A 25570-nucleotide genomic window follows, 5' to 3' on the forward strand; every position below is an offset into this window, starting at 1 on the left:
GTCTCATAGATGAAGTAGCATAGTTTTTGCTTGTAATCTATGCACATTCTCCCACATACTTTAAATCATGTCTAGATTATGTACATAACTTAATGCAATGTAAAAGTTATGTAAATAGTTGTAATACTATATCGTTTAGTGGTAATACTACATTATTTAGATAATAATGACAAGAAAAAATTCTGTACATGTTCAGTACAGATGCAGTTCTTTTCCAAATAGTTTTTATGCATGATGAGTTAACTCCATGGATATGGAATTCACAGAGACAGAGGACTGACTGTGAGTGATGGCAGCAGTGAGATGATTACTGTGATCTAAACTATTAAAAGAGTAACTTGTGAAGCCATGAGTCTTCACCTGAGCTCTTCAGAAAAAGGTAAAAATGCAATGACAAACAATGAAACTGCATGAAGACACATCATTGAAGATACTTCCAGCTCTAAAATTGGTGATTGACAGCATTTTAGATTTTTAAATATTAAGATCATTTTGCATTTCTCCATATAGAACCTGGAAAATTTGGGGTCCAAAGTACTGACACTTTACTGAATAAGAAGAGTATGAAACAAGCTTTGAAAAGAGTGAGAGTTTTGAGGTTTAAGCTCCCAGGTGATTGAGTGGACACACAGTAGTGTTACCTCGCTGGATACCCAGCTGACCTCTCCCAGTTGGAGTCTTGAAAGCAGAGAACCAGACCACAAATTCCACTCAGCTTCCACTTAGCTTTTTCCTATTCTTTCTGCTGAATCTAATTACTCATCATCTAATCCATGTAGTACCATGGGCCTAATGACCAGATAAAACCACAGTTACACAGCCGTGAGTGATGATCAAGTGTAGGGGCATTTTTTAGTCCCAAAGTGGCCACCGCAACCAAAAACCTGGAGACCCACCTTGACCTCTGCCTGAGGAGTAGATATTTAACTCACTCACCTGGAGCTTAATTCAAATAGAAAATGGCTTGAGTCAAAGATCCCCCAAAGCAAGAAGCATGAGCAGAAGACACATCTTCATGAATAGTGTCCTCAGGTCCATGATGGGCCAACTGCCATCTACAGGTCTGACTTTTTGCATGGACATGTTCTTACCATTCCCTCCAATTCAGGCTCTCCAAAGATGGGCTGTCCTCTTTCCATTCCATCTTCCTTTCATTGAAGTATTTTAGTAACAGCCTTTTCATCCTCCCAGATAGTGTGTGGCTCAAAAACTTAGTCTTTGCTGACTCTGCCCTCTCACAGTCAAACACCCAAGTCCCACTGAAGCTCCTTCAGGGGAAGGAGAAGCCATTCCAGAGTTCAGAGGGAGAACTTAATTTTCATAGAAATCTAGTTGTGAGTGTGCAGTGTGCAGTCTGGGAAGGCACTCGCCTAGTTAAGAAGAATTAACAGGCTCTTCATGGGCTAAGAAGAGAGAGAGTCATGCCAGCCCACTGGACTCCACAGGAGAGCTTATAAAAGACTGGTAAACTAAAAGACAAACAACTTGACTGACTTTATTTTTACATTGGGATTCTTCTCCTCCACCTTGTTATCCCTTGGAGTCTTCAGAAGTTTAGAGTCAGGTAAACATCTTCCTTTGACAAACAGATAATGATCTCCAAGACCTTTAAGTTGTTTTGAACTTTCTCAGTTGTACATAAAAGTACAACTTTTATGGATACAGAAAAATTAATTCATTTATTTTACATATGTGTTTTTGATCACTAATTAAAAATCAGGAATCATATTCCCAGTATTTTATAGTTAAAATGAGTATTAAAATTCTTGCGATCTAGGAAGTGATGCAGTGTTGGGGACAGAGACGAGATTTCGGGTTTCTGATATAGTTCAGGCTGGCATTTTAGAAGAGGAGGTGATTTGAGACTCTAGCTTTGCATGTAACATGGGGAGAAGAGTCTGGGGTGAGATGTGCTCCGAGTTCATTCCTGGCGTAGTGTCCTTTCCAACATCTCTCAACATCACCTCACATCACTTTACCATCCTCAAATCTGGCTTTTCTTCTAGTCTCAAACAAATGTCTTCCATTTTTCACTGCTCTCAAGGTACAATGTGGACCCTGTAGCATCTGATTCCAGATGTTTTCCACCCTCATGCCTCCAACATTATAAGGGCAGATAAAGGTTTAAATATCTTGTAGAGCAGGACCACCCTACATTTACTAATTCCTAAAAGTGACTTTCGATCAAAAAATCTTTGTAAGATATCTTTTCTGTATGTCAGTTTTTAAACTATAATAATAATTATTAAAGACAGACTAACAGGGTGAAAGCAATACATAATGCATGAAGAAACCCAGTGGAGTGGGACTCAGCATAATGGCACTGAAGCCTTCTATGTTGTAGAGGGAGAAGGGCAGTGTCAATCTGATTAATTTCAGTTTGTGATCTGCATTTTTTTATATCAACACAGATGTCAGAGTGGTTTTAATGAATGCAGGAACAGAAGCTGCTCTCTACCACTGTAAGTGCCTCTTTAAGAAGTGAGAATCGTGCTATGCCAGATGGTTATGAAGGATCATCTGCTGTTCTTTCAGTTCTATGGTGATGATGGTAAGATTGTTCAATCTTGGCTACCTCCTGGAGCAGTTTGGAAAATATAGAAGATCCCGTGAACTTCTTGAGTGGCCCAAATGGGGGCAGCTCTGAGCAGGAGAGTTGCTCATGCAGTTTGTGGGAGTGGTTAAGTGCTTTAGGGCTAATCCCAGTCACCTGGTTTGTTTTTCAGCTCCTCTTCTAAACAAGCAGAAAGAAGTCACAATTTCCTTTAGAAGTTGGAATTGTGTGCCTGAACCTTTCACTAGAACACATTTTGTTTCTTCTACATGACTTTGCTTAGGACCTGAAAAATCTAAGTCAGAGGTAAACAAAAGATGAAAATGGAAGAAAAGGACAAGCTGATTAAAGATTAGATAAGGACAAATAATAGCAAGACAGCAGGTAGGTTCCAATATGTCTGATTTTCATGAACAAAGTAAATATTAGAGGGTATCTACGGAGGCTAAAAATAATTATTGAATAATTTTCCAGTATGTTTGACATCAGGAAAGGCAGTTTGGGGTTCAGTTATTTTCACGGATGAGTCTGAAGATGTGGATGTGAAAGCATCCAATTCTAATTAAGCCTAGGAATAGTGGGAGGAATTTTGTCTCCCTGTGAGAAATACCTTTGGATCATTGGTGGCTGAGTAACACTGAAAAAGGCAGAAGATACTAGTTCTTGATAGATTATAGAGTAGTAATTACTCCCTAAAAAAGACTATTAGTGAAATTGTTAGAGAAACAAACTAAGTTTTATGTGAACAAGAGAGACTGGGATTTTTTTTTTTTTTTTGTAATTTTTTATTTGAAAGTTATGTACAGAGGATATTTCAATAATAGCATGAGGTAGAAGATAGTATTCATGTAGGGGAATGGTACTATTTTTCAAATTATATTTTGGGGCATGGCCTTGCTAAGTTGCCCAGGTTTGTCTCAAACACGCAATCCTCTTGTCTAAACTACCTGAGAAGCTGGGATTACAGGTATGCACCAAAACCCTCTGGGAAATGGGAACTTTATAAACACTGGATGAGAAAGAAAAAATGTTGGGTTCAAGAAGACCACCACATTGCACCTGCTCCCTGAGACTGAATCAAAACAATAATTCTGTGGTGGTGTATGGAGACAAGAGGGCAGTGGGGAAATGCTGGAAGACTACTCAGAGCTAGCAACCATGTGAACACTAGAGATGTCAGTTTCGAGAATGGAAAGAGAATTAATAAGAGAAATAGACTGTGGCAGTGCCAGGTGTGTGCTGGTTCTGTGAGGTGGAGTAGCTTCTCTCCAGGAGCCAAAAGAAATTCTACCAAAGAGTTCAAGAAAAACAGGGCTGCTGGCCCACAAATTCATAATCTGAGTAGAAGCTAAACTCATATATGGCAAAGTAAGCCAGCACAGGAGAAAGTCCAGGCACTTTCCAGCAGATTTAGGAAAGTGGGTAAATAATGACAGTTTACAAAGGTTTTTGGTTAAACTTCCTGAATTAGACACTAGAAGCTGAAGGGTTTACCTTTTTTCTTCTATTTCTCACTATTTTTTTCTTTCTTCTAAATTCTTTTTGTCTTATTCTTGGTGTACTTTCCTTTTGAGTACACAGACCAAGGAGCTACTGACTCAGGCTTTACTCATCACTGGATTGGTGGGTACTCAAGCCATGAGCCCATCTGGGCAAGCATATTAAGACATAACACAGATTTAGGGGAAACTCTGAGTAGTAATGTGAGCCTCAAGTCTGCAGAGCAAAGAAGGGTGAGGGCACTCTCACTGGAAATTTGTGGTTTGACCTCTGTGAAAAGAAGCACAGCTGACAGTGGATGGCACTGGGATAGTTCAGATTTGGTGAAAAGCATCCAACCACAGGACTCATGCCACCTTGCCCAGGCACAGAAGGGTCTGCAGGAGAGGCTGACATGTCCTGAACACACCAGCACAGCACAAAGACAGGTTCTCAGAATAAGGGGTGAGGCAAAATCTGTATCAGTCTATAGGCTGTGTAGGTGAGAGAACTGACCGGTGGCCCTGCAAGACTTAACAATCTTATCCCAGCCACAATAACAAAACAATATATCTCTGAAACGGACAATGCACCCACAATAGTTGCTGCCAGGCAAGGTGTGGGCAGAGCTAAGTATACAGAGTCCCCCAACAAGTTTGACCAATTTGGATAAGAGAAGAGAACAAACAGCTCAATATTTGTATCAACCAAACTTCCTCATGGTTGAGAAATTCTAAAATTAAAACTCTGTAAAGAAACATCTCCAGTTTAAAAACCTCAACAAGAAGAAAACTGGATCTTTTTATGACTGTTGTTGCATTAGCAGCTTCATGTGAATTTATTTCTTGTCTTCACATTTTGTGTTTTTTCACAGTTCTAGTTATATGTATCCTGTCATTTAATTGGATACTCTCTTTGGATATATATATATATATCTCTTTTCTTCTTTCTCCTCTCCATTTCCTTCCCCTATTCTTCATCCTTCATTTACCCATTTTATCTTTGTTTGTCTTCTCTACCCCACTCTTTTTATTCTTTTTTCTTTTCTCTCCAATCTCCATTATCCTTCTTTCTGTACCTTCTTCCAATTTAATTTAGTATATTATCATTAATTGTTAAGATTTTTCAGTCTATCCTATATTATTTTCCACCCACTTTTCTCTTAGGTCAATAGGGTTGTAGAGATCATTAGCATTGACTTTTTAAGAATATGTTGATATGTTTTTTGCTCTTAAATTGTCATCGTTATTGGTGGTTACTCTCTCTTCTTAAAGTGGCACTTTGATTATGCTGATCTGATGTATTGGAGCTAAGATATATACCCAGTCCAGGACTTATTATAAATACATAACTATTTACTAATGTACATTCAGATAAAAGTAGAAGAGAAATTCATCTAAACATATGCACCAATATAGGACCTCAGAAAACTTGGAACATAGAGAGAAAAAAAAGAAAGAAAACTTGGAACACAGACCAACAAGATGACTCCAAAAGTTTATCACTTCCCCCAACAAATGAATACACAGATAGTGAAATGGATGAAATCCTGGTCAAAGAATTCATGAAGTTGATTGTTAAAATGATTACTGAATTAAAAAAGAAATGCAAGGAATGAACTAAGGGAAAAAGATAGGCTGTGAAAGACCATTTCAATGAAAACATTCTGAAAAGGAACCAAACAGAAATCTTGGAAACTACTCAACAAATCAAATTAAAAAATTGTTTAAAAAAGTCTCACCAACAGATTGGATCAAGTAGAAGACATAAGCTCATTAATTGAAGATGAGATGGCCAGACATGACTATTCAGACAGTAGTAAAGGAAACAAAATAAGGAAGTATGATCAGAATATTCAAGAGCTCTGTGATAATATTAAGAATTCAAACTTAAGAATCATTGGCATGGAGGAAGGAGCAGATCTGCAGGCTAGTGGTATTGGTAATCTATTCATTGAAATAATAGAAAAAATTCCAAAATTGGGAATGAGATAGACATTAAAATACAGGAGGCATTTATAATCTCAAACAGTCAAGATAAAAAAGAGTCTCTCCACAACCCACTATAATTAAAATGCCAAATATATAGACTAAGGATAGAATTTTTAAAGTCTAAAGAGAGAAATATCAGTTTACATTTAAAGGTAAATCATTCAGCATAATATAATTTCTCAAGATAAACCCTCAAATCCAGAATGGCTCAGAATGATGTATTTCAAACCCTGAAAGAAAATAACTGCCAAGCAAGATTACTATATCCATCAAAGCTATCCTTTAGAATCAAAGAAAAAATAGAAGTCTTCCAAGATAAGATAAACTAAAATAATTTATGACTATTGAGTCAGCATTGCAGAAGATATGCCTTAAAAAATCTCACACAGAAGAATATAAAAACAATCAGTAGAGCTTGGGAAAGTATTCATCTTACTAGATGAGTACTTAAGAAAGTAAGAATTCCATCTAATTAACATTAGAAATAAATCAATGTAACAGGAAGTAATAAATATCTCTCAATAATAATACAGAATGTAAATGGTTTTGACTCTCCAATAAAAAGACATAGACTGGCAGATTGGTTAAAAATAAGATCCAATCATCAATAAAAAGGAAAAAATAAAAGAGACCCAACTATGTGGTACCTTCAAAGGACATATCCGCCAAGACCATCCACAAGCTGAATGTGAATGAAGGGATAAAGATATTTCATGCAAATGGAGCCTGAAAGCAAGTAGGAGTAGATAATCTCTTATTTGGCAAGCATATTTCAAGCCGAAATTAGTCAAAAGAGAAAAAGAAAGTCACTTCATACCAGTACAGGCAAAGTTCAAAGAGAAGATATAGTGACAATAAATATTTATGCCCCAAATGTTGGTGAATCTCAATACATAAAATGAACTTTTCTTAACATAAAGTCTCATATAGATCACACCACAAGGACAGTGGATGATTCAACATAGCTCTCTTATCTCTAGATAAGGACATCAAAAAAACCAATGATGATTTAGAACTAAATATGTTATATAAATCAAATGGACTTAATGGACATCTACAGAATATTTCATCCAACAACAACTGAATACATTTTCTTCAAAGCTGCTCATGGAACTTTCTCCAAAACAGGCCATATTTTACATCCCCAAAAATGTTTTGGCAAATATTTTAAAAACCAATATAATTTCCTGCATCTTCTCACACATAATGGAATGAGATTAGAACTCAACTACAAAATGTACATAAGGATGTGGAAACTGAATGACACACATTTGCATGAGGTGTGAATCATAAAGAAATCAGAAGAGAACTATATTATACTTAGAATCAAATAAGAAGAGAGATACAACATACCAACACCTCTGGGACACTGTAAATGTGGTTCTAAGAGGAAAATTTATAGTTATGAGGGCCTACATCAAAGGAAATCACAAGATCCCTAGTAAATAACCTAATGATACATCTCAAGGTCTGAGAAAAAGAAGTATATACCAATTTCAAAACTAGTAGAAGGAATAAAATGGTTAAGATTCCAGATCCAAAATAATGAAATAGAGAGTAAAAAGCAATAGAAGGATCAAAATAACAAAGATTGGTTCATTATAAAGGTGGAAAAATTGATCAGCCCTTAGCCAAACTAACAGAGAGACAGAGAGAGAGAGAGAGAAGACCCAAATTAATAAAATCTGACATAAAATGAAATATAGTCACTAACATCATTGAAATCCAGAGAAATTAGGCAAGAGAAGGAAATAAAAAGAATACAAATAGGAAAGTTAAGAATTCAAATAATCACCACTTACAGATGACATTATCTAGTTAAGAATTCAAATAATCACCACTTACAGATGACATTATCTAGTACTTACAGATGACATTATCTAGTACTAGATCCCAAGAACTCACCAGAAGATGTAGAGAGATGACAAATTCAGCAACATAGCACGCTACAAAATCTATATACAAAACTCAATAGCTTTTTTATATACCAATAACAAATCCACTGAAAAAGATATCAGGAAAATCAATCCACTTACAGTAATCTCAAAAAAAAATACCTAGGAATAACCAAGGATGGTGAAGGACCTCTACAATGAAAATTACAGAACACTGAAGAAAGAAATTGAAGAAGACAGAAGATGGAACGATCTCCTGTGTTCATGAATAGGCAGAATTAATATTGTTAAAATGCACATATTATCAAAAGAGGCCTACAGACTGAATTCAATTCCCATTAAAATACCAATGACATTCTTCACAGAAATGGAAAAAAATAGTCCTAAATTTTATATGGAAGAACAAAAGACAGAGTGGCCAAAACAATTCTGAGCAAAAAGAGCAATTCTGGTTGCATTATAATACCTGTTTTCAAATTAGATTACAGAGCTATAGTAACAAAAACAGCATGCCACTGGCATAAAAATAGACACACAGATTAATGGAATAGAAGACAGAGAGATAAACTCAGACAGATACAGTCATCTGATCTTTAACAAAGGCTTCAAAACATACATTGGAGAAATTATAACCTTTTAACAAGTAGTGCTGAGAAACAGGATGTCCTATGTAAAAAATAACTACATCTCTATTTCTCACCCTACAGAAAATCCAACCCAAAGGGGTTCAAAAACCTAGAAATTATACCAGGAACTTTGCAACTGCTAGAAGAAAACATACATACAGATGCAGGCAATGATTTTCTCCATAGGACTCCTAAAGTTCAGGAAATAATATCAAGAATTCATAGATGAAATGGCATCAAATTAAAAAGCTTCAGCACATCAAAGAAAACAAGAATGTGAAGAGAGAAGCTACATAATGGTAGAAAATCTTTGCCAGTTACTCTTTCAATGAATATCACAAATACAAAAGGAATTCAAAACCTACCACTAAAACTGAAATAATTCAATCAATGAATAGACAAAAGAGTTAAACAGATGTTTCTCAAAAATGTAATTTAGATGGCAAAGAAGTATATGAAAAAATGTCCAAAATTTTTGGCATTCAGGAAGTACAAATCAAAACTGCAGGACTGGGGAGATAGCTCAGCTGGTAGAGTGCTTGCCTTTCAAAACTGCTCTGAGATTTCATATTTTTCCAGTTAGAATGGCATTCTTCAATATACACATAATAATGCTGGTGAGGATACAGGAAAAAGGAATCACACTGTTGGTATGATTGTAAACTAGTACAGCCACTATGGAAATCAGTATGGAATTTCCTCAATTGACTAGCAATGGAATCACTACATGACCCAGCTATCCCACTCATTGATATTTGCCCAGAAGAAATAAAGTCAGCACACTATAGTAATACATACATACCTACAATTATGGAAGTGCAAGTCACAGTAGTCAAATTGTGGAAACAGCCTAGATGTCAGTACATACATGAACAGGTAAAGAAAATGTCTATATGCACAATGAAGTTTGAGTCAGTCATCAAGAATATAATTATGTCATCATGTTAAGCAAAATAAGTCAGATTCAGAGAGGTAAGGGTAGTATGTTTTCTCTCATACATGGAAGCTAGATAGAAAAGGGGCAAAAGAATCTCATGAAAATTGAAGGGAGACTTAACATTAAAGCAGAAATGGATCAGATGGAGGGACTAGCCAATGGAAATGAGAGATCCTGGAAATAAAATTGATCAATCTATGTTGTGTGCATGTATGAACATGTCACAATCATTTCCACTATTATGCTTCATTATATTGCACCACTAAAACTTTTTTAAAAGCTGAATGACTCTCCTGTAATAGACATGCATAGCCAATGAATAGTTATAAGGTCAGAGATTGGAGCTATAAATGAGATCAAAGAGTTCTGTACATTTCCAGGATTTTTGAAAAGAGGGAGGAATTATCAAAAGGATAGATGGAGAGGAGGAGGATGAAAATATTAGTAGAGAATCATTATAGGAGGCTGCATTAGGTACAAGAGTAGAACTAAGTTGATATGAAGGATGATGTTGGAAGGAATGGAGAAGAAGGATGTAGAAGAGAAAGACGAGAGGGCAAGGATAGGAAATACACAAGAAAATCCTGTGTGTGTGTGTGTGTGTGTGTGTGTGTGTGTGTGTGTGTGTGTTCCAGTGTCTTAGGTATAAAGCCACCATCTCAAGATGTCATCTGCATTACCTAGAATTCTTAGAAATGTTGTCTACATCAGGAAATTATTTGCTTCTGGGATCTGGAGAGATCCTCAGTTTCAGATCTCCAGTTGGAATAGATTTGCATTATAGGTAACTCTCATATTTTTTAAATTGTGAGATATGCATCCAAGGAATATCTCCCCAGGATTGGCTATAGCATTAGTAGTAATAAGGTAGCTCAGGGCCCCTTCCAACAGGGTTTAGTGCTAGTTTTTCAATGATACCATTTCCAGAGAACAAAATCTCTAATGTCTTGGTTGTGGAGTGATTTAGGTAGGACTGGAACAAAAGGAGCCTTAAGCTATTGGTAAGTGTGGATATAGTTAATGAGATCTTTGCAATATTTAAAAATGTCTGAGTTCAATTGATTGGAGTCTTCTATTGCCTCAGGTGAAGATGGCATTCTCATAGTTCTTCTAGTAATTGTTTTATACACCTAATGTGGTCCGCCAGGCAAAGAATGGAATGCAGTTAAGGCCAGGACAAGACCTTCAGCCCTGGGAGATTGAGTTCCCTGGGGCATTTTTTGTGAGTTGCAAACTTGTGCTTTACCTGTTTATTTGTATCTTCAATCCTTTTAGATAATTGATGATGATAAGAGCAAGTGATTTTGGTGAAAAAGAACTTTTTGAATTTTGGGATGATTTTACTGGTGAAAGGATTTCCGCAGTCACTTGAAAAGGCAAGTGGAATTCCCAAGCTGGGGAAACATGTTCTGACGGAGTGTAGCACCATAGTGTATGACCTCATAGCATCATAGTGAGGGCCCTCTTCCATGAGAAAGCTTTTAGCTAATGCAAGAACATGTGAATAATGTTTAGGACATATTTAGAACTGTGAGATTTAGGAAACTGAATAAAGTCTAATTGCCAGTGGAAGAAGAGTTGGCAGAGGTGGCTCTCTTTCTTGCTCTACCTTCCCAGCTTTTCTAGGATTATGTTTTTTTGTAGGTGAGGAAGAAGGATACAACTTGTAACACAGTTATCCCATCAATGCCATTTGAAGAGTTGGTTTAGTTTTTTTCTTCCAATATTACTGATATCATGAAGACTGAATTTCAGGCAAGTGACTTAGAGGAGATGAAGCGGCTTTCTGAGGGTCTCTAAAGCCCACCTTTGACTTTTTGAAGGATGAGGAATGTTCATGTTTCCAATTGGTTTCTTCATCTTCAAGGGTATTTAACAGATATTGTTAGGATTTAGAATTAATTTTTTTCTTTTTTCTTTTAGTTATACATGACAATAGAGTCTATTTTGACATATTTGGACAAACATGGAGTATATCTTATTCTAATTAAGATCCTAGTCTTGTTGAATGTTCATGATGCTGAGATTTACTGAGGTGTATTTACATATGTTAACAGGAAATTTTACTTATTTCACTTAGCATGATAGTCTCCAGATCCTTCCATTTATCAGCAAATGTCATAAAGTAATTCTTCTTTATGACTGAGTAATATTTTAATTGTTAAAATTTCCTCAATTAAAAGATCATGTGGTAGACTGAATAGGTTTAGAATCTGTTCTGATTGCAGTGGGATTGGGACAGATTTATAAACTGCTGACATCATATTTATCAACTAGTAAGTTTCTCCTTCCTCAAGCCCACCCTGTCCCCATCACTTTTTTTAAAAAAATACTTTCTTAGATGTTGATAGACCTTTATTTTTATTCATTTATTTATATGTGGTGCTGAGAATCAAACCCAGTGCCTTACACATGCTAGGCAAGTGCTCTGCCACTGAGCCACAACCCCAGCCCCTGTCCCCATCACGTTTTATGAGAGAAATTTTGTTAAATTTTCTAGACTGGCATTGAACTCCCAATCCTCCTGTCTTGGCCTGCAGAGTAGTTGGGATTACAGTCCTAGGCCATGGTACCCCGTTTGCCCCGGAGAACTTGTTTCCTGTATCAGCTTCTCGTTTCTAGTTTGAGCATGGAGAGCTCCTGTGATAAGGACCAAGCCTGTAGAAGATCAGCCACCAGTTTCCTATTTTAACTGGTATCTCAGTGCAGCCATAAATCCCTGGGCTTCCATGACACACCAAAGTCATTTAGTACCCAGGAAACTCATCTGCTATCTCTGTGGATGTTAATTCTTCTGTTCTTAGCTGAAGTGGAGGTTATTGCAAGAGCCGTGAGTTCTATCTGAGAAGACTGTACATTACATACAGGATCAAGCATCACATACTCTGTGGCTGTGGAGATTTGTAATGGCACATCCTTCGTGGATGACCCTTCTAAGGGACAGAAATGTAAAACATCAACCAAAAGGGTGAAATCATCATGGGGGAAGAGATATCTCCAGAGGAGGGTCCGCAGGAGTTCCCAGGGGAGGGTACTCAACTGAGGACAAGTGGGATGCTTGACATATGTGACAGAAAAGAATTCCAGCATGTCAGTAGGAACACTGAGTAGAGATTTATTTAGGAAAGTAAAAGAATTACACATTCAAGGGAGAATGCAGACCATCTCCAGGGTGGGTTTCTCAGCTCTTCTTTTAAAGGAAATTTGGTAAGGGATGATCTGGGAAGATATGTAGGGATGACATCAATCTGGTGATCTCAGGATGATTTATGGTGGTCTGTTCTTTCTCGGGATCCTTAGGCTGACTTGGTCTCCATTATCTGATCAGTAGAAAACACTGGAAAGTCCCTAAGGTTATGGGTTTGTCAAAATATTGTTTCTCTCTTTGCTTAATCCATTGGTGGGTTAATGAACAATACATGAGTTAGATTTACAGATTCCCCAGAAATGTGGGAGTGACAGTGCTGGGAGAATGACTGGCTTTAGGGAGTGTCAGGCCTGGGAAATTATGTGGAACTTCTGAATTAAAATTTGTTTCCTTGACCTTTCTTTCTGTCTCTTTTTACTTTTTTAAAATTTCTTCCATCCTACCTCAAGATTTGCATCTATAAGAGAAACTTCAGCCAGGTTAGGACAGGGAGGAGTTGCAGCTCAGGTGATTGTAACGTACATGTGTGGTTTTGTTTTATTTGGAAGATTAATGGAAAGAGAATCATGACTTTAATAATGGTGAATAGTAATGTAAGAAGAAGAAAATAAAAGGTTCTCATTAAAGCTAAGATCAAAGGTTTAAAAGAAGTGTGACTCAGCACAAAATCAGCTGGGGCTTGCTGTCACCATGTCGGCTCAGGACAAGGAGCGAAGGCTTCAGCCTTCTCGAGAGTGAGGGTAGCACACCCAGTAGGGCTTGGTTCCTTTGTGCTCACAATAGAACATCTAAAGTACATCCTTCTCTCTCCTAAGTGAATAGGAACAGGGCATCTAAAGTACATCCTTCTCTCTCCTAAGTGAATAGGAACAGGGCAAGGAACAGTTTGGGAGCCTGAAGATGGGGGCAGAGGAAAGGATGTTTCTCAATGGTCCAACAGGGTTATAGAAGATAAAGTCCACGTGGGTCTAGACATTCTTAGTCACATTCTGTAAAGGAAAACACTTCAGCAGAGAAATTAGGAATCCACCACATTCTACAGGAACCAATCAGTAACCAAAAGGCCAGGGGTTGTTTTTTGTTTGTTTGTTTGTTTTATATTTGTTGGTACCAGGACTTAACCCAGAGGTGCTTAACCACTGAGCCCTATCCACAGCCTTTTTTAATATTTTATTTTGAGACAGGATCTCCTAAGTTTCTTGGGGCTTCTCTATGTTGCTGAGGCTGGCTTTGAAATTGTGATCCTCCTGTCTCAGCCTCCTGAACCCCTGAGATTACAGGAAAGCCACCACACCTGGCACTGTCTCTTTGTTTTAAATAAAGCGTGGTTGAGCATGGTCTTGATAAATCTGGGGATAGAGTTTTTCCCTCAGGGGACATGTGCTGTCCTAGATAATGGAGCTAAAGACAGCAAAATATATTTTGTCTCTCAAATTTATGTCCTTCTGGGTCAAATCTTCTAATAAATTTTGGGTATGTTTCAATGAATTAGCAGCAAATACTAGAGCAAAGAAGGGGGTCGTCTACATACTGAATGAGGGTTCAATTATGAGGTGAAACCAAATTCTTTACATTTACATGTAGAATCTGTGGGAAAATAGGACATAAACCCATGAGTAATAACCATCTGAGTACTCCTGATTGTCTCAGGTGAAGGCCTCTGGGTGCTGGGACTCAGGGTGGAGGGACAGACTGAAGAAGGTGGGAACGTAAGTCAACAATGGTGAAGTGATTAGTGTTGGGGTATCGAATTGAGGATGGTATTAAGTGACAGAAACTAAAAACAATTGACTTCATTAGTGTGTTTATGGCCCATATGTCTTGGACTAATTGATATCCTTCCCATCAGACTTTAAGAAAATTAATAGACTTTATTTTTTTGGAACAGAATTTTATCTACAGTAAAATTGAGTAGATAGTACAGAGTTCCCATATAACATCTCCCCATAGATAGTACAGAGAATCCCTACCTACCCACTCCTGACACAGTTTCCCCTATTATTATTAGCATCTGCATTAGTGTTGTACATTTATTACAATTAATGAACCAATATTGGTACAGTATTATTAACTAAAGACCATGGTTTACAGTAAGTTTCACTCCTGGTGTACAGAGATTCACAATCCTAAAATTCCACTTTACCCTACTTATTCCTCCCATCTCACCTCCCCTCTCGCCCTTGACAATCACTTTTCATTTTACTGTCTTCATAGCTTTGTCTTGCCCAGAATGTCATATTGTTGGAATCATAAAGTCTTATGCATTTAAGGTTCCTGTGTGTCTTTTCACTGCTTGATAGCTCATTTATTTTTATTGCTATGTAATATTTCATTATATGGATGTACCACAGTTTGTTTACTCATTCACCTATTGAAGGATATTTTGGTAGCTTCAAATTTTTGACATTTATGAATGAAACCTTTATAAACACTCATGCAGATTTTTGTGTTGACTATAATGGGTTAAGTTCCTATGAATACAATTGCTGGATCACGTGGCCAAATTATATTTAGTTTTGTAAGAAACTTTCAAACTATCTTCCAAAGTAACTGTTCTATTTTGCATTCCCAGCAGCCATGAATGAAAATTCTGGTTGCTCCAAATCCTATCAGCATTTGATATTGACAATTATTTTTATTTTAGACATGCTAATAGATATATAGTGATTCTCATTAGTCTTAAGTTAAAATTTCCTAATGACATTATGTACATTTTTTGTGTTTTGTGTATCAGTTAAAAACAAAAATAAATACATACTGAAGAGAGAGGGAGGGAGGGAGAGAAGAGGGAGAGAAAGGAGGAAAGTGTATGGGGAGAAAATTGGCTCTCTTATTTATGCTAAGCCTCTAGGTCCAAAAATGGGTGTAGCTTACCTTAAGCCAGATGAGAAGGAGCACAGTGTGGCACAAGAGGATGGAAGTCAGGAGAAGTGACAAGAATGGACTTTGACTATCAAGAACTGTGCTGCTATGAACATTGATGCAGCTGCATCCCTGTAGTAGGCTGATGTTTAGATCTTTTGCATATATACCGAGGAATAGGGTATCTGGGTCATACAGTGGTTCTATTTCTAGGTTTTTGAGAAATCTTCACACTGTTTTCCAGAGTGTTGTACTGATTTACAGGCCTGCCAATGTAGGAGTGTGCTTTTTTCCCCACATCCTCGATGACACTTATTATCATATGTATTCCCAATAATTGCTGTTCTGACTGGAATGAAAGGAAATCTTAATGTAGTTTTGATTTGTATTTCCCTGATTGCTAGAGATGTTGAACAATTTTTAATGTGTTTGTTGGCCAATTATATTTCTTCTTTTGAGAATTATGTTTGGTTCTTTTGCCCAATTGTTAGTTGGGTTGTTTGTTTTTTGAGTTCTTTATATATTCTGCATATTAATGACCTATTTGAGGAGGATGTAGCAAAGAGCTCACATATTCTATGGGCTCTCTCTTCATGCTCTTAATTGTTTCCTTTGCAATGCAGGAGTTTTTTAATTTGATGCTATCCCACTTACTGAGTTTTGATTTTATTTTTTGCACTTGAGGAATCTTGTCAAGTAAGTTTGTTCCTGTGCCAACATGTTCCAGTGTTGGGCCTTCTAGCAGTTGCAAAGTTTCTGGTCTAATTCCTAGGTCTTTGATCCACTTTGATTTGGCATTTGTGTAGGGTGGGAGATAGGGATCAAGTTTCGTTCTTCCACATATGATTTTCCAATTTAGCTGAGCTATGAAATGAACGTAGGTGCCCTTCAGCAGATGAATGGATAAAGAAAATTTGGTATATATACAGAATGGAGTATTACTAGGCTATAAACAACAATGAAATCATGGCATTTGCTGGTAAATGAATAAAACTAGAGACTATTATGCTAAGTGAAATAAGTTAGACTCAGAAAACCAGAGGTTGAATGTTTTCTATGATATGTGGAAGTTAGTCCAAAATAAGGGGGAAAAGAAGGAGGGGAAAGGGAAGAGGGGTGAGGATTCCATCAAAATAGAAGATTGGTGGACTAGATGAAGGGAATTAAAGGGGAAGGAGAAAGGATGGGATAAAGGAAGAAGAATGGGATGAATCTGACTTTCTTTCCTATGTATGTATATGAATATGCCAGAGTGAATTTCACCATCATGTGACATTTTGAAGACACTTATTTTTTTAAAAAAATTATACAGAAGGCTCTGTAGAGTCGAGGGAATGGAACAGGTGGAGGGAGGAGGGGAGGAAAGGGGAAGTACTGGGAATGAATTAGAGCAACGTATATCCCATGCTTTTATATATGTCAAAATGAATCCTAATGTTATGTATAAATAAAAAGAATCAATAACATACTTTTTTGAAAAAGTATACACTTAAAATAGTTCTGGGCCCAAAGACAAAGACTTAAGTGTTGAGTATTATATTTTACATACATTATATATATTTAATATAAATACATTGTACTAAATAAAGTATCAAGTCCTTGGGGGACCAAAAAGCAAAAGAATGACTTTTGAGATGGGAGTTATGAGAGAAGTAATCTTACATATTAGATGAGCTATTGCTGTTAGTATCCTACCCCTCATAGGATATTTTTGGTCTTATATGTGACAGAATCAATTGTTCTAGAAACCCCTTCAAGCTAACTTAAGCAACAAAGGGGGATTTATTGGAAGGACACATGGGTGTCTCATAGAACCCATGCAGAACAAGTGAGTTGCGTCTCATAGGACCTGGTAAATCCTCAGGAACTCACTTTTCTTGCTTTAGTCACATCTTCAGGAATGTGAAAATGACTTATGGGTTGAGTAGATAAATCATGGTATGTATAATACACTATAGGTGAGTTTTAAGTGGTAAGAGATGAATTATGAGTTGTGATTAGATTGTGAGCATCTGAAATCTGAAAAATTGAGTTTCAGAGGCAGGATCACTGGAGGGAATATGTTGCCATAGTGTAAGAAGGGACTTTTCCAAATACAAATGAAGGATCTGAAAGAAGCTGGCAAGTCAAAGGTTGTGAGAGATTGGAGTCAACAGGTGCACAGGAGAGTTTCTCATTGTGAGGAGGAAGGAAAGAGGGTTTTTTATTGTGGTGAGTGGTATGAACTTCACAACAGGGTAACTGACAGATAACTGCTGAGGAAGAAGGAAGGGTTGTGACCACTACTGTCCCAGGATTCTTGAGAATTGGGAGATATGGGAGCAAACAGGGAAGCATCAGAGAAAAAGAAGACGTTAGGTAGAAGTTTCTAAATCTTAGATGCACTTGTCAACTTATCAGGTGACTGACACTGTCCATTCACTTCAGAAAGACAGGTAAGCCCACAGCATGTCAAATGTACACAGAAAGCAGGGTAATTTATGACAACTTCAGCACGTTGAACCCTATCAGTTGAAATTTTGTTTATCAAGAATAGTTGTATAAGCTCTCAAAACTGTTCATGTCAGTTACATTGGTTATTGCTATTATGCAACTTAAAGACAAAATAATGATGGAATAGCAGTATAAACTTACAGGTATTGTCTTTATTAAAGTCAAATTGAATACTTTATGACTATATAAACAGGAATGATTAAAAAATCACAATCAAGTTACTGACTAGGAGTAGGCAAGACAAGAGTAAAAAGATTTGGGGAAAACTCTAAAGGTCTAGACAGATGCTGAATTTGGTGATTTTCCCCACAATAAGCTTTTGGGCTTAGCTTCATTTTAAAGAAGTGTCAACTCACCTGGTTTATGTAGGAATGAACTGTGGGAGCTCTCTGTGGACCCATGCTCAAATAAAATGCTTTGGCCCTATAGAAAAGAACTCATGAGTGACTCTATATTTAAGTTGTCAGGGTTAAAACAAATACTTTGAGATTTCCACTTTAGTCACCTATTTTGAATGACTATTTCAATATGTGGAGATGGAGCATTTATGCAAAAAGGTATGGATTCAAGGGTTTTTGCTCACTATAGGGCAGGAGGTCCAGGAAAGAGGCAAGCCCAGGATGAGCGGCAGTGCTCAGGGCTGGGAGAATAGACATAGACATGCAAAGATGAAATGGATAAGATGGGTACCTGGGCAGCACTTGCCAGGAGGAGAGGAGAGCGAAAATCGTGGAGGAGGAGTGGAAAAGAATTAGTTCTGAAGGGAGCATGCCCATGGGCCCATTAAGGGTGCTCAGCCTGGGGTGCAGGACTCAGGAAACCCTGTTTCAGAATGACCCAAGGGAAACTTCATGACTCAACCTGAAGGGAATTCCAAACTTCCCCTCTTGGCTCCTGAGTCTGGACAACAAACACATCGACTTCACCTGTCCAGCATTACCTTTCTTTGTCCTCAGCACAAAGCTCTGCATCTTTGCCAAGATGGCTTACTCACTTTCCACGGAAAAACACTCCCACATTTCTAGACATTCTATCCCCCTGATGTGCAGTCTATTGCTTTCTCATTGATTTTCACACCAAAATTGGGTAGGGGTGACCCTAGTATTGTAGCTGTCATCTTCTGCATGACTGGGCATGCTTGCCAAGTGATTGCCAAGTGCTTCCCTTCTGCGGTAGCTGGGGGAAACCTTGGGTGCAGAGACCATATATAGTGAACCAGAGTGGGAAAGGAACCTGTAGGTCAGAGGAGGGGCCCTTTCAACCCAGACACAACAGGGGATTTGGTCTGGATGTGGTGCCCTGGGGGCTGGGTCTCAGATTCTCTTAAGGGCTGACTTTCTCCCAGGTTCAAGCTAGATGGGCAAGTACATCATTCCCGTCGCCACCGGAGACTCGCTCTTGGCGGGCTCCACCAACCTGGTGCAGCTGTGGCTAGTGGGCGAGCACGGGGAGGCGGACCTTGGGAAGCTGCTGCAGCCATTGCCGTGAAGGGTCAGTGCAGACCGCGACCGGCTGTGCAGAGACTTGGGACTCCGTGGGTGCCCCTGGGAGCCAAGGCGAGGAGGAGCAGCCCGCTGGCTCTGGCTCCTTTAGGCCAGAAGGGAAGGGAAGCTGAACTCGGGAATGAGATCGTGCGCGGGTGGGTTGCCTGACAGGAAAAAGGAAAGTGAGAAGAGAGGAAAAAAAAACAAAAACAAAAACAAACGAGTAGTATCTGTTTGGGTGTAAGGAGTGTGTAAGATGAGACTGGAGGCACTAGACTGGAGCCCCTGTTCATCCGCACCGCTGCCTGTTCAGGTCTCTCTCCAGGTGTTCTCCAAAGGGCAAAAGGAGCCAACCTTCTTTGAAGGCATACAGACCCACTGTCCTCGCTGAGGACACGGTACTTGCCTCTGAGGTATGTTGTGGTCCACAGAAAATAGTTGGAGATCGATGTTCCCTTACACCTGGGGCGGCTCATGCTGGTGAAGCTGAGCAAACACAAAGGCCTGTTGAATTTTGACTGTTCTGCAAGTGGATCACGGTGCGGGGCCTTGGGACCCATGGTGAGGTTCGTTTCCCTTGCTATAGTTGGATTCAGGACGAAGGAATTCACTGTCTACCCAAAGGCACAGGCGAGGGCTTGGGGGAAACAGGTGTGATGGGAGGAGCAGGGGTCGGGGTTGGGGTGGGGGTATTGTGATAAGAGAGGGAAGAAGAGGGGAGCAGTGCAAGAGTGGGACTGAGGAAGAGGGCTGATGGAAAGGCCCTGCTGTGGGGCTGGTCGTGAGCGGTTTCAATGAGGACTCCTGTCTTTGTGTCCCCCTCCCCCAGACCGGTCTATGAGTGATGACCCTCAGAACCTGTTTAAGGAATATCGGGAACAGGAACTGGAGGACAGAAGGAAGGTTTACTGGTGAGTCCCAGAAAGCTTCTAATCCCTACTACAGTTAGAAAAACCCTTGCTCTGCTTACTCCCAACTGTGTTCTTCCTCCAGGTGGGGCTCCTGGAAGGATAGTTTAATCCTGCCAGTAGCAGGGAAGATGCAGTGGGACCTTCCCAGAAATGAGCGATTCCCAGAGGATAAGGATTTGGATTTCATCCTCTCTGACAAGAGTGAGTGTGGGGTCTGCGCGGTGACCCACACCAGTAATTCAATTACTCCGGAGGCTACGGCAGGAGAATCACAAGCTTGAGTCCAGTCTCAGCAACTGAGCGAGACTCTCTCCCAAAAAATAAAAAGGTCTCCTGATATAATTCATTGGTAGAGCACCAAGATGAATTCAATCCCCAGTATCTCAAAAGGGAGTGCTGGATTGAGGTTGGGCACTTCCTTTCCTGGCTGCAAGGTGAGCTTTTTGTTGATCTTGCTTGTCATTCTTTGCAAAGTTTGAAGGACTTGGCCATTAAGGGGATATTGGATCTTGCAAATTGTGTCCAAAGATTGGAAGATTACAAAAAAATATTCCCACATGGAAAGACTGCCCTGGCTGGTCAGTTATCACAACCTGCTGAAACCTATATATAGATTTCCAGCTCAGGGATTGGAAAAAGAGGGGTGAGAGAGGATAGAAGACTGATGTCAGTGCAATGAGGAGCTCACGATATGTCAACTGATGTCCCCAGTGTGGTTCAGTGATTCCTCGAAGGATGATGACCTCTTTGGGTACCAGTTCCTCAATGGCACAAACCCCATGCTCCTGAGGCATTCTATGAGCCTCCCAGCCCAGCTGGTGCTGCCTCCAGGGACGGAAGATTTGCAAACACAACTGGACAAGGAGCTTCAGTTGCTGTGCTCCCTCTGTTCATTCACCACCCCAGACACCCACCTACCATTTTGCCTCCTGCTCCTCCCATCTCTTCCTCCCCTTATCTCCTTCACACACACTTCCATTATCTGTACCCTCTTTCATCTACACTTAGTTAGGGTTTCTCACTTTGGCACCATTAAAATTATAAGCCAGAGAATTATTTGCTGTGGAGGACCGCCTGTGCATTGTTGGATTTTAGTAGCAATCCTTGACTTTTACCTTCTAGAAGCCAAGTACCATCCTCTGTTCTGGTAGTTGTGACAACTGAAAGTGTCCCTAGACATTGCCAAATGTTCTGAGGGGAGGAGGACATCATTTCTTTATGAAAACCATCACCTGTTTGATCTCTTCCTGTGTCTCCTTTCCTTTCTACTCTTCCACCTCCACCTTCCTGACTTACTTCTTCATTAGATGGACCTCAGACTCAGTCTCAAGAGGAGCTCAAGGTTCTGGAGAGAAAAGCAAAAAGACTGATCAAAGCCTTGGAGAACTAGACTTATTTTTTGAAAGAAGGGATAAAGGAAATATTTTGTGCTCCATTTGAATAAAGGCTACAAACAGGAATGGTTGGGAATGTGGCACATAGTGGAAAGCCAGTAACATCAATTCACAGGATTCGAAGTCTGATGGAAGACACTGAACATAAAAACTTTCATTCAGGGCTTTGGTTCTGGAGAAAGTGATTTGTGTTTACAGTAAAAGACTGGATGGGTAGAGGAAGGATCCACCTTGGGAAATGAGAGAAGGGCAGGTCCAGAATGACTCCAATCCCTTTATCTGTCCTTGACCCTGACCCTACAGGTTGGATCTCTGTTTGAAGCTGATTATTCCCTGCTGGATGGGGTCAAGCCAAATGTCATCATTTTTAAACAATGATATGTGGCAGCCCCTTTGGTTATGCTGATGTCACAGCCTGATGGCAGACTCTAACCCATATTTATCCAGGTAAGAGGACCCAGGTGTTTTTCTCCTAGACAATGATTCATTTAGGGTGTTAGACACACAGTCCTTAGCTCCCATTCTCCCTCCTTCTCTAGCTCCATCCACCTCGACATGCATGCCCTTCACCTCTGCTCTTCCTGCCCTCATATCCTCCCATGGCCTGGCTCCTAGCCAAAACATGGGTCCATAGCTCTGATTTCCAGATGAACTAGTTACAGTCACACCTGCTAAGGGGATATCTGATGGCTGAGGTCATTTCTGTGGCCACGATGAGGAGCTTGCCCAGTCTGCATCCTATCTATGAGGTATTTCAGCATCTCTTTCATTCTGCATTCAATTGTTGTTCATCTTTCACAATCTGAGCCTTGGAGGCCCACAGTCTAACCTTGTAGCATATAGATATGTAGATATCTCTATATAAATATATAACTAAATAAATATATAAATGTATATCTACACATATATATTTTATATCAATCTCTATATATAGACCGATATAGATATATTGAAATCATGGATAATGGTGGATGTTAGGTGTGAATGAAGTTTAGTATGTGAATGATTGGAGTGCTGGGTAATAGAACAAGGAAGTGACAACACATAAACAAGGAAGTCATGTTACTTGGTGGAAAGAAGAAGCAAGGGCTCTGTTTCTATCATGCAAGGTTTCCAATTCCTGCAGCCATCCATTTGAAAATGTCAGAAGGACAAATAGATATATGAGACTGGAATTCCTAGGAAGAGTGAAGATGTAGCATTTAGAGTTACCAGGCAACAGAAGTATCTAAAGTCATTGTACTAGGGAACATTCTCTAGGGTTTGCAGGCACAGCAGAACATCTGACCTAGGATATAATACTAGGGAAATTCAACCTTTATAAACTGAGTGGAAGAAGTAAAGTGAGAAAAGGAGCAAGAGAATGGTCAGCAATTGAGGTAGGGGAAACAAAAAAATGTGTGAGTCATGGCAGTCAAGAGAAAACAGGGTTTCAAGAGGGAGGTAGGATTATTTGTTTCAGATGCTGTTGAGAGGTTAGCGTGGTTAAAGAGAAGGGATATGGATATGTCAACATGCAAGTCGGTAGTTCATACATGGACAAGTACTATCTCAGGGAAGCCTGATTGGTGTGGGCTGAGCAGAAACTGTGAGGTGAGGAAGTAGAGACAACACTTGACTCTTCTGAAGGATTGAACACTGGGATCTCATTTGATTGTGTTCCATTTCTTTTCCCTACCATTAGCTTCTAATTCCCACTTTCACTATACTTTGGAGATCAACATCCTGGCTCAGAATAATCTTGTCTCTGAATATGGAATTTTTGATCTGGTTTGAAAGGAAGGAGTGTTTAGTATTGGAAGAATCCCACGGTTTATTTCCCTCTTTTATTTGTCCCCCAAGATCTGCTTTCTCCACTGAAGGCCTCTCCCTAATCTACCTCACACCTGAATAGTCTTCTTGTCCTAATCTCCCTTGCTCTCTCACCTGGTGTGGCAAACTCTAGGTTTGTACTCAGTTGGTGAGTACAGGTAGGGGAGGACATGTGGACATTCTCCAGAGAGCCACGTCTTGTTTGACTTACTGTTCTTTCTACCCTCCATGACCTGAGTAACTGTGGGATACTGGGTGTGAAATCATCTCTCTATGGTCAAGATTCCCTCAGGCTGTAGGATATCATCAGTAGGGGAGGGTGACACAGAACCTTTTCCCCGGGGAATGGGTATGTACAAGGGATGGTGAGACTCTAATACAAAGAGTGATAAAGCTGTGAAGCATGATTCAGAGCTGTCAGCCTGGTGCTGATACAGAAACTGGACTCCAGGGGACCCAGGACCAGGGGTAAGGGTTGGCCTGTGTCAACATCTAGCCATCTATACACAGTCCCCACCTCACAACATCATAAAACAACATTCCTTGAGGACCCTGAGAATTCCCTGGACTTTTCCAGAATAGCCAGGATACTTAATGATTACTCCTGATTTCCCCACCTCCTTTCCTTTAACATCCTCCCATACATTCTTCAACCTATTGTGTACTAAGCTTTCTCCAGAATCAGATATATTACTTCTCTTAGGTATTTTTCCTTACTTGCTTCTACCCTTCCCCCATGGCTCCAAGGTTCATCCCAAGTACAACGCATTTGAGTTCACATTATATGTGAATCATAGAATCCAGAGGGTAGGACCACAGGGAATTCTTTAATGTATCTCTAAATATCTTTCCCTCATGTTCAAATATCTGCCTCATATCCTGGTTTCAAATCCTCTCATTCTCCTCATTTCACCCAGGTTTTCCCCTTCCTTGGAGTCCCGGGCTCAACTCTGCCAGATTGTTACTATGTATATCTTCACATGCACTGGTCAGCATGCTTTTGCCCCCCTGGGACTGGTCACCTGTGTGATCATCCCCCGGGGCTCCTGGGGGTAGAAGATGGGGGGTAGGGAGTTAATGTCTGGACCTTTAGCCTAGATTTCTGAATGGCTCTCCTACCTGCAGCTAGACTGGTACTCCTGGATCCCTAATGGCCCATGTACCATGCAGAAACCTCTACCCATCTCCAAGGATGTGACAGAGAAGGATATAGTACACTCACTCCCTGATCTTCATCAGGCCCATATGCAGAAGATTTTCATCAAGTTCGTTGGTAGACGTCAACATGTCATGGTTAGAAACAGATGCCTTGGTTCTACGGGAGGAGACAGCTTGAGGGAGGGCAGTAGCCTTGGCTGAGAGACCCAAGGAGCTGACACATCTTATTCTCCTCTCAGGTGGCCCTGGGGCACCATAGAGAGAAATATTTCTTAGGCCCTGGAACTCAGGCTATGCTGAAGTAATTCCAGGAGGAGCTGGCTGTCATGGACAGGGAAATTAAGGTCTGGAATGCAGACCTGGACCTTCCCTATGAATACCTTCAACCCAGCTTGGTGGAAAAGGGTGTGGCCATCTGAGAAGTCTTTCCCACCTCAGTCCCAAAGCTCACTAGCCCAACATACCCTCGAGTACTCCTGTTCTCCTTGCCCATATCCTCTGCTAAAGATCTGCCCCAAAAGCCATGTAGTCAGGGTGCCCAAAGCTGCCCATTACATAATTTGGGGAATATACAATGATCGTTCCCATTGCACATTAGAGCCTGAAACCTTCTGTAGTTGCCTACCTTAATGTCTGTCAAGTTCTATGCTTCCTTAACCTTTGTTCCCTCTTATTTCCTTCTCTTTCCAAAAGGATCTGGTGTGTGTGTGTGTGTGTGTGTGTGTGTGTGTGTGTGTGTGTATATAAAAGATCTGATTAAATTATCAAGTTGGTTATGTGTGATAAGGGAAGGTGAGAGAAAGTACATTACCTTGTTTCTTGCCCT

General features: G+C 39.7%; 1 long non-coding RNA gene and 2 pseudogenes across 3 annotated transcripts in view; 2 read left to right on the plus strand and 1 right to left on the minus strand.

Moving 5' to 3' along the window:
* Nucleotides 1–25570, plus strand: part of LOC306656245 — a 528984-nt gene that overhangs the window by 359836 nt on the left and 143578 nt on the right. The gene's annotated exons all lie outside the window — the stretch shown is intronic.
* LOC306656224 (polyunsaturated fatty acid lipoxygenase ALOX12-like) overlaps nucleotides 1–25570 on the minus strand; it is a 421309-nt pseudogene that overhangs the window by 339891 nt on the left and 55848 nt on the right. The window lies entirely within an intron of this gene.
* LOC306657695 (polyunsaturated fatty acid (12S)/(13S)-lipoxygenase, epidermal-type-like) lies at nucleotides 19342–25163 on the plus strand (annotated as a pseudogene). Its single transcript has 14 exons — nucleotides 19342–19480; nucleotides 19908–20120; nucleotides 20299–20380; nucleotides 20463–20585; nucleotides 20855–20958; nucleotides 21092–21252; nucleotides 22078–22221; nucleotides 22314–22523; nucleotides 23459–23544; nucleotides 23732–23881; nucleotides 23915–24054; nucleotides 24504–24603; nucleotides 24712–24879; nucleotides 24984–25163. The product of its transcript is annotated as a polyunsaturated fatty acid (12S)/(13S)-lipoxygenase, epidermal-type-like (transcript).

The sequence above is a fragment of the Sciurus vulgaris genome, assembly GCF_902686455.1.
Source record: "Sciurus vulgaris genome assembly, chromosome: 3".
NCBI lineage: Eukaryota > Metazoa > Chordata > Mammalia > Rodentia > Sciuridae > Sciurus > Sciurus vulgaris.